This window comes from Microtus pennsylvanicus, chromosome 1, assembly GCF_037038515.1.
Source record: "Microtus pennsylvanicus isolate mMicPen1 chromosome 1, mMicPen1.hap1, whole genome shotgun sequence".
Taxonomy (NCBI): Eukaryota; Metazoa; Chordata; class Mammalia; order Rodentia; family Cricetidae; genus Microtus; species Microtus pennsylvanicus.
The window spans coordinates 207,117,038-207,124,883 of NC_134579.1; the positions used below are offsets into that span (position 1 = coordinate 207,117,038).

General features: G+C 45.8%; 1 protein-coding gene across 1 annotated transcript in view; it reads right to left on the reverse strand.

The window, feature by feature from the left end:
* Syne1 (spectrin repeat containing nuclear envelope protein 1) overlaps positions 1-7,567 on the reverse strand; it is a 471,659-nt gene extending 464,092 nt beyond the window's left edge. Inside the window, exon 1 of the mRNA XM_075949874.1 lies at positions 7,293-7,567. The gene's annotated coding sequence lies outside the window, so the exon portion shown is untranslated. The remainder of the gene's footprint in view (positions 1-7,292) is intronic.
* Positions 7,568-7,846: the final 279 nt, after the last annotated feature.

Consider the following 7,846-nt stretch of genomic DNA (forward strand, 5'->3'; position numbering starts at 1 on the left):
CTCAAAAAGTAAAAAAAAAAAATAAACCATATAAATATATGAATTAGTTCATGATGATTATGACTTCCAAATATTCTTATTTTAGGAGATAAAATTAGGACTAGCTTAATTTTTTCTTCCTAATACAGAATGATTGATTCTAAAGTAATTAGTAAGATCGGGATGGGGCAAGTTAAGCATATGGGACATTGTCTAACACCTCTCTCAATTCTCTGCTTCGAGGGTGCAGTTGATTACACTTATTCTGGGTGAAAAAGAGGTAGGCAAGTAGTTAATGAAATCCTGACATTGAGAAATGTACGGTGAACAGGATTTCTTAACCCTGAGGTGAGCTGAACCAAGTCTTGCTGTGAACAAGAGAATTAGAGAGAAGAGTAACGACTTTAGAGATGGAAACTCAATAAAGGTTGTGCTGAGGCCTAGGTCCAGCAAATCTTCATGGAAAGTCACTCTGCATCTTCCGGAAATGGTGGTGATAGAGGAAACAGGAATGGGGCTGGGAGAAAAATGACAATGGCCAAATCAAAAGTCTAAAGCAAGCGCAATGCACAAGTGTGTGGAACATTCCACTGCTTGAAGGGGAAAAATAAAGTAGGAGTCTCCATATGTTGTAAAAAATATGCAATGAGTGAATAATGGATTGGTAAGTCATTAAACTCAATGACAAGTTGTTATTTTAAGTGATATTATAAATACTCATATATATTGGTCTCTAGTTGGAATGTATTGATGTGAAACCCATCATATCTTTTGGAGACGACTGTTGGAAAAAGGGAGAAAACATATACATGTCTTAAGATATCAAAAGGGTGTGCTGAAGAAGAAGACCTCGGTATCTCTTCACTCCAACTCAGAAGACCAAGACCCACTGAGCAGTTTCAATTGCTAGGGAGGCAGAGGCTACTGGAAAAAAATATGTACAAGAAGAAGACTCAGCTTTTGGCATCTTATAGATAAAAAGATTTACTGCTCAGTGGATGGCTCTTCAAGAGTTGGAGGGAGGCAGGGGAGTAAATAACTCTATATAACCATGCACCAATGACCTATACCTTCACCTAATCACATCTCCCGAAGAAAAGCATTCCTGCTTACATACAAGAGCTGCTGTAATTGGCAGACCCGAGTATGAAAAGCATTTCAAGGAACCTCATCATAATTCACTCTTTGAAGTGTTAGAAAATCTGGCTCCTCAAGTGCAAGGATGTAACTCCATGATCCATGTTGACTTACCTATCTAGAATCTACCCACCATGGGTATTCCTATTGATAGCCTTATACACAACACACAGCAGAGGTGAAGGAAGAAATTGGGTTGGACTATAGCTCAGTACTAGGGCACTTGCCTAGTTCCTGCAAACCCTTAGTTTAAGCCCAGACACCAAGAAAAAAATAAAGCAGAAATTTGTTTCAATCCAGCTACCCCACACCAGTCCCTAACCAGCCCAGGAGTTCACAGATGATTAAGGCAGCCCCACCCTTTCTACTCAGGATTGTAGAATTAAAAGTTGTGGCTTTTTTTCCCCTATAAATCACTGCATCACCTTGCATACTCTCTCCTTCTTCTTGTTCATACCCACGTCACAAAAAGGTCAGTCCTAGAATGATTGATCCCATTTCTTTCCCCACATTAAACTATGACTTCTCTGCTTCTGTTCGCATATACCCAGTTTCCCTGCCACCGCATAAGTCACACTCTAAAATCTTGGAGCTCAGGGGTGAGACTACAAAGTAAATGTGGCACAGAACCTATTTTTGCAGAGCGTAGAACATAGTGAGAGACGGAATGTAGCAGAGACAGTTTTTCCAAAATCTCAGGAGTAAGTATGAGTGTAAAGCTACAGGAACACAGAAGATGAGGGCTATGCCAAAGCTGGGGCTCTGGAATGATGCCCTGAGGATTTCACATCTCAGCTGAGTCGGAGTGAATGCATCAGGTGAAAGATGAAAGCTGCTCTCCAGGCTGCGCCTGGCTTCGGGAAAGGCATTAGCAAGAGAAACAGCTTGGTATCTTAGTACCAAAGCACTATTCTCTGGTACTTGATGCTCAAGGACTATGCTGTGGTACTAGATGTTGAAGGACGATGCTCTGGTACTAGATGCTGAAGGACTATGCTCTGGTACTTAATACCGAAGGACTATAGTATGGTGTAGGGAAGAGGGCAGAGGCCCTTCATGCATATTCAGCAGAGTGGTTCTGGTTCTCACCAAGAAGCCTGGGCCAGAAATGAGCAGATAAAATTTAGAATTACAGCTTCTGATGCCTGCATGCTTGAGACTGGATATCACGGAGCCCAGGTTGGCCTTGAACTTGATATGTAGCTGAGAGTAACCTTGAACTTTTTATCTTCCCACTCCCAACTCTCTAGTACTGGGTTTATGGGTATGCATTACTATGCCTCATTTATGCCATTCTAGGGATCAAAATGACAACTTCGTACATGTTAGACAAGTGCTTTACTAACTTGGCTACATCCCAACCCAGCTACTGTTTTTAAGGTTCTATTTGGAGTCGGTAGGGTTAGGAAGTTGGGTAAGGAAGACATCTCAGGAATAAAGGTAGGGTTAGGAAGCTGGGTAAGGAAGACATCTCAGGAATAAAGGTGAGAGATGGATAGGAGAGACAGTGAATAGAAGATAAAGTTGGAGAAATAAGTAGGAAGTAACTTTACAAGGCTTGATGAAGGGTCAGCTAGGAGTAGGCAGGTCTGAGACAGCCAAGAGTATGAGATCTAGGAAGATGCATTTCCAGGGTAGACAGAGCAGACTGAGGGGTCTTAGGAGACACTATGGATTCATGGTGTAATCAGTGGTATTTGGAGGATCTTAAGTCCCTTTATATCACTTCTACAAAAATTCCCAGCCAATGAGAGAAATAGCTTTACTAATGACTTAGCCCAGGACCCCTTCCCTGGTTGCCCCAATACATATTGCTGTAGCAGTAATAATCTCTATGAGGGTAAGTACTCGTGACACCATGAGCTTACTTCACTCTAACAAGGCTGTGAACACCGCCAGTACAGGGATCGGAACATGTCATGTTTTCTTTCTGTGGTGCTAAGGATGGCACCTATGACCTTGTGCATATTAAAAACTACACCCTAGTCTCGGGACTTCAACTTTTCTTGCCTTCCCTTCTCACTCATTGACACCAACTATATCCACAGACCCATGCTGAACATCCAGTACTGATTTTTTAAAGTTATTGAATCAAGTGCATAATATTTTGTGTCTGAGAGACAGGGCCTCCTCACCAAGCCCCTCCCACTCTAGCACAAGAGCTGGTGCAATATCCTTCCTTGGTCAGGACTAAGATAAACTATTTCACTTCCATCCTTTGCTAGGCACAGACACCCAATGTTGTGAAATTATGCTTTTCTTGCTTTTGGGTCATGTGATTAATAAGAAACTTCAAATTAATGAAAAGAAAGTCATTAAAAAAGATTAGCCATTTGAAAAATACAAGTTTAAGCTCTACTTGGTGCCAGCTAAGGGGTTAGTTTGGGGAGGATCTTGCATGGGGTGTTTCCAACGACAGCTTGTCAAAGAAGGAAGTGCCAGAAAACTCACCGACTCTGGCAAAGGAAGACCTAGACATAACTCCTGTATTGTTCACATGATCTCTGATGTGTTCATGTGTATATGCTGATAAGTATGGGTGTGTGTGCATGTGTGTGTGTGTAGACTAAACTCAACATCTGATGTTCAATCATTCTTCACCATATTTCACTGAACCTGGAGCTCATCAACTCAGCTAGACTGACTGTCCAGAGAACCCCACAAATTCTACTATTGTCATCAAGCACTGGAATTATAAGCATGTACCATGATGTCTGGCTCTTAACTGGGTTCTAGAGATCCTCATGCTTCTGTAGCAAGTATTTGCCAAAGGTGGTATAGTGACAGCCAGGTATAGTGGCCCTTAGGCCCTTGAAGAGACTGGCTCTGTAGCAACAGTCATGGACATGAGCTGTCTACGCACGTCATGAAGGTCAGGCAGGGCCCTTGAAGAGACTGGCTCTGTAGCAACAGTCATGGACATGAGCTGTCTACGCACGTCATGAAGGTCAGGCAGGCCCAGTATCAATGTGATCTATCTCAGTTTTCAACAGATGTTAGAGATTTTGACATGAGGAATGTGGGAATGGGAGGTACAGCTAAGTTATTGGCATGGACCAGAAGGATGCCAATGCGTTGATGGACAGAAAGGACATCGGTGCCGGGCGGTGGTGGCTCACGCCTTTAATCCTAGCACTTGGGAGGCAGAGGCAGGTGGATCTCTGTGAGTTCGAGACCAGCCTGGTCTACAAGAGCTAGTTCCAGGACAGGCTCCAAAGCCACAGGGAAACCCTGTCTCGAAAAACCAAAAAAAAAAAAAAAAAAAAAAAGAAAGGACATCGGTGGGTTGTAGGACATCCCCTGCCCCATCTCCAAATCTTCCCAGAAACCATTGAGATTTGGCATGGCTAAATACCTTACTACACAGAGAAGCAACATTCCGTATTCATTGTTTCACAGAAAACATGTAATAAATTATTTGTGAGGGATAATAGTATAATATCTAGCCAGTCAGTGTAGTCAGCAAGGCAGACAAGCCTCCCAATTGTTTAGGGAGCAGAGCAGGAGGTGACATGAATGACTTTGTAAAGTGGCCGCCCAGGTCAGTGTGGGACCAGCCACCATCTGCTGGACTGATGTCACAGGGGACAGAGGCACTTTAGCCTCCGTTCTTTGGATTCTCTGAGTGATCCTCTCCTCTCAACACCAGAACCAATGGAAAGCCTAGTGGCGAGCTGTCGCGATGCCACTTTTCTGGTCCCTACTCAAAATGCACAGCATGCTACTGCAGCACTTTCTTGTCTGTGCAACTGAAAGGGAGTAAACTGAGGAAAGCAGTAGGGGAGATGGTACTGGATCACAGGGATCCCCCGCCCTCCCATCCCCCCCCAACCGGTGCAATACAAGTAGCATTTTTCAGTTGTAGGAGACATCAGCAGCAAAGTCCAACCAGGCGAGATGTCCCTGATTTAGACCCAGAAGTCAGGAACTGAGACCATAAGCATGCAAGTAAGTTTATAAGAAATATGACTACTCATGAAATGTCTAGTAATATTTCATGTAGACAAATCCATGATTTAAACTGAAGTTGTTTTACTTTCCTTTCTATGAAAGTCTGTTACAGGAATAAGTTCAAGATAATGCACAATTTTAAACCCAATTATTTTCCTCTGCCTGCCCATTAGGACTGGCGTGAATTAATAAGCAGTGAGCAGCTAACACCAGAAAAGGACTCCCCTGGATTATAAAGTAGATTACTAACGTATGCATGGAGGCTGTCTCGAAAGTGCCACTCGTTAGTCATGGTTAAGAATTACTTGGGCTAAGAAGAACTGATACCTTTCATAGAAAGATAAGAACAGAGTAATTACAAGGCAGCCCAGTTGAAAACCAGGGGCATGATTCAACCTTGGTGGACTTGAGCTCAGCGTACGAAGTGCACCTCATGGTATCTGCCACCCTTGTTCCTTCCTTTGGGTTTTGCATGTATTTCACCCCTTGCTCAACCTTAGTTCTCGTTAGATTCAGCCACAAGGAAGCACCGATATTTAAGAGGAAGGTGTCCACACGAACCAGTCTTGAGACCTGCATGCCCAGCCAGTCCCAGGCAGGCCACTGGGTGTGGCAGCTGGAGCTGTGAGCATGCCACCCACCTTGCCTGGTCATCATGGGCTTCTCTGGTTCTGCCCAGTCATACCTCCTCCTCCTCTAGCGCTAGGTATACTGGGTAATCATGAGAGTGCGGGAGCCAGTAAGGCAGCCAGCAGCAAGCAATTCTAGGTGATCTTGAATGGCAAACTAGCTTTTTCTGAATCACATTCCCTGGGAGTAAGAGGAGAGCTCTTCCTAGGGGACAGCGGGGACTCTGAGACAGCTTGCAAGGAGTCCTTAGTTTAAAAAGATACAAATGTGGCTGTAACCCCCAGGCTAAGCAAATGTTCCTTAATGCTTAATACTATCACAATCAGTCTGATTTTTTTTCTATCTTCAACATGGAACATATTAAGTCAGTCATGACCAGGGCACATTTGGTTCTTCGTCTGCCACAGAGTAATACAAACAGACATCAGACACAAGAAAAATAGATGTGCATTTTTTTAGTTGTGTGTTCCGATGTCAGGAACTTTTTATCCATATTAATAATTTTTATCATGGAGAATAAAGGACCTCAAGCAGGACAATTCTCATGACTCACAGTTAAATCAGCATTTCAGAGAGATGTAGGTCATATTAATAACCTTTGCTTGATTGAGAGCTGTGTTTTCTACTGCATAGCTCTGGCTCCTATATTAAATGTTGACTTGAGTCTATATCAGGTAGATTCTCCTTAGGTCAAGGGGAAGATAAGTGGGCCTTTAAAAATAATGTATTTGGGGTTTTTGTAGCATTCACAGGATATTTTCAGATACATAAAAGTTTTCCATCCCAAACTGAAAAGCTCAGGAAAACGCGATGCAGGGAGCTAGGGTTGAACAGTTGATATTTCTCTCTAGGACAGGCCTGATGTGAACCAGATTGAGCTTGAAGTATCAGGCAGTTATAGCAAACCCAGCCTCCTCTCCCGGTGCCTTTTCCTTGCTGGCCATAGAGGCTGCATTTTGCACTTTTAGCCCTGCCCTTTGCAATGCACCTGGCTCCCCGCGAACCGCCATTTCCCAGGACTCCTCCCTCAGGGGTGCAAAGCCTCTGTGGAAAACGTCGTTTTGGAGAGTAGATGAAAGTTATCTTGCCCTCTAGTGTAGGCTCTGCCTGGAAGCGACTGAGCCAGGGGAGTCTCCTGGGCCTCCACGCAGTCTTCAAGCCTTAGGCTCCTGCTACCCATTTTCCCTCCCCCAGCCCTTCCTGAAATAGTCTGGGGGTGGAGGAAGGGAGGGTCCTAGAATTTGTTCAACGCTTGCATCTCGCATCTGATAGTAGCAACAGCGAGGACCTTAACAATAAGAGCGTCGCTGCCTGCCTTTTGGGCATCTCTGGAGTCCAGGGGATGTGCAGTGAGCGGAAATGACAACTCAGAGAGAGGGTATTAATAGGAATATGTACGTATGAGATGCAAAGAGGCTAGCCAACCTCCCTATTGCCTTCTCCAGGAGTGCCACACACGTACACACACCGCCGCCACCCCCTCTCCCTGAGGTTAGCGGCGCGTCAGCGTGCAAGCACAAACTTGCTGCAGTGTGTTTCCTTGCACCTGTCATTCCTCCATCTCTCTCCTCTCTGTCTCTACCTTTGCTATTTACCTTGTTCCGGCCTTATTCAGGTTCCAAGCAGCGAGGTGACGCGCGAGCGAACGCCTCCTTCCAGCTGCGTGCGGCTCCGGGTATGCGCTGCTACCCAGACCGTGTAACCGGGGCTCCGGTGCTGTCTGCAAGGGCTGCGGGAGCCAGGATGCCCTGGTGACAGAGTACAACAATCCCAGCCCGGTGTGGGCCGGTGCTCCTGGCTGGCGCACACGCACTGCTCTGGCGCTGGCTGCTGTTGGCTCTGCCCTCCCTCCCTGCCTAGAGGATCGGTCCCTCCTCCAGGCTGCACACCAGGGGGTTAGGCCTCCCCCACCTCCCGCCCCCTGCAGCTGCTGCTCCTGTCGCCAGCGGAGGTCGCCCTGGCGGGGTTCAGCTTCTGAGCAGCCGCCCAACATCCCCCTCCCGCCCGCCACGCCCCCTCCTCAGCCCCAGGATGTACAGGTCACCAGGCAGAGCTAGGGGCGGGGACCCGGAGGAGCTTTGCCAGAGTCTCCCTACCTCCTTAGAAAAGCTTGGTCACTGACTCTTCTCTGACAGCCAGAGTCCTTCTG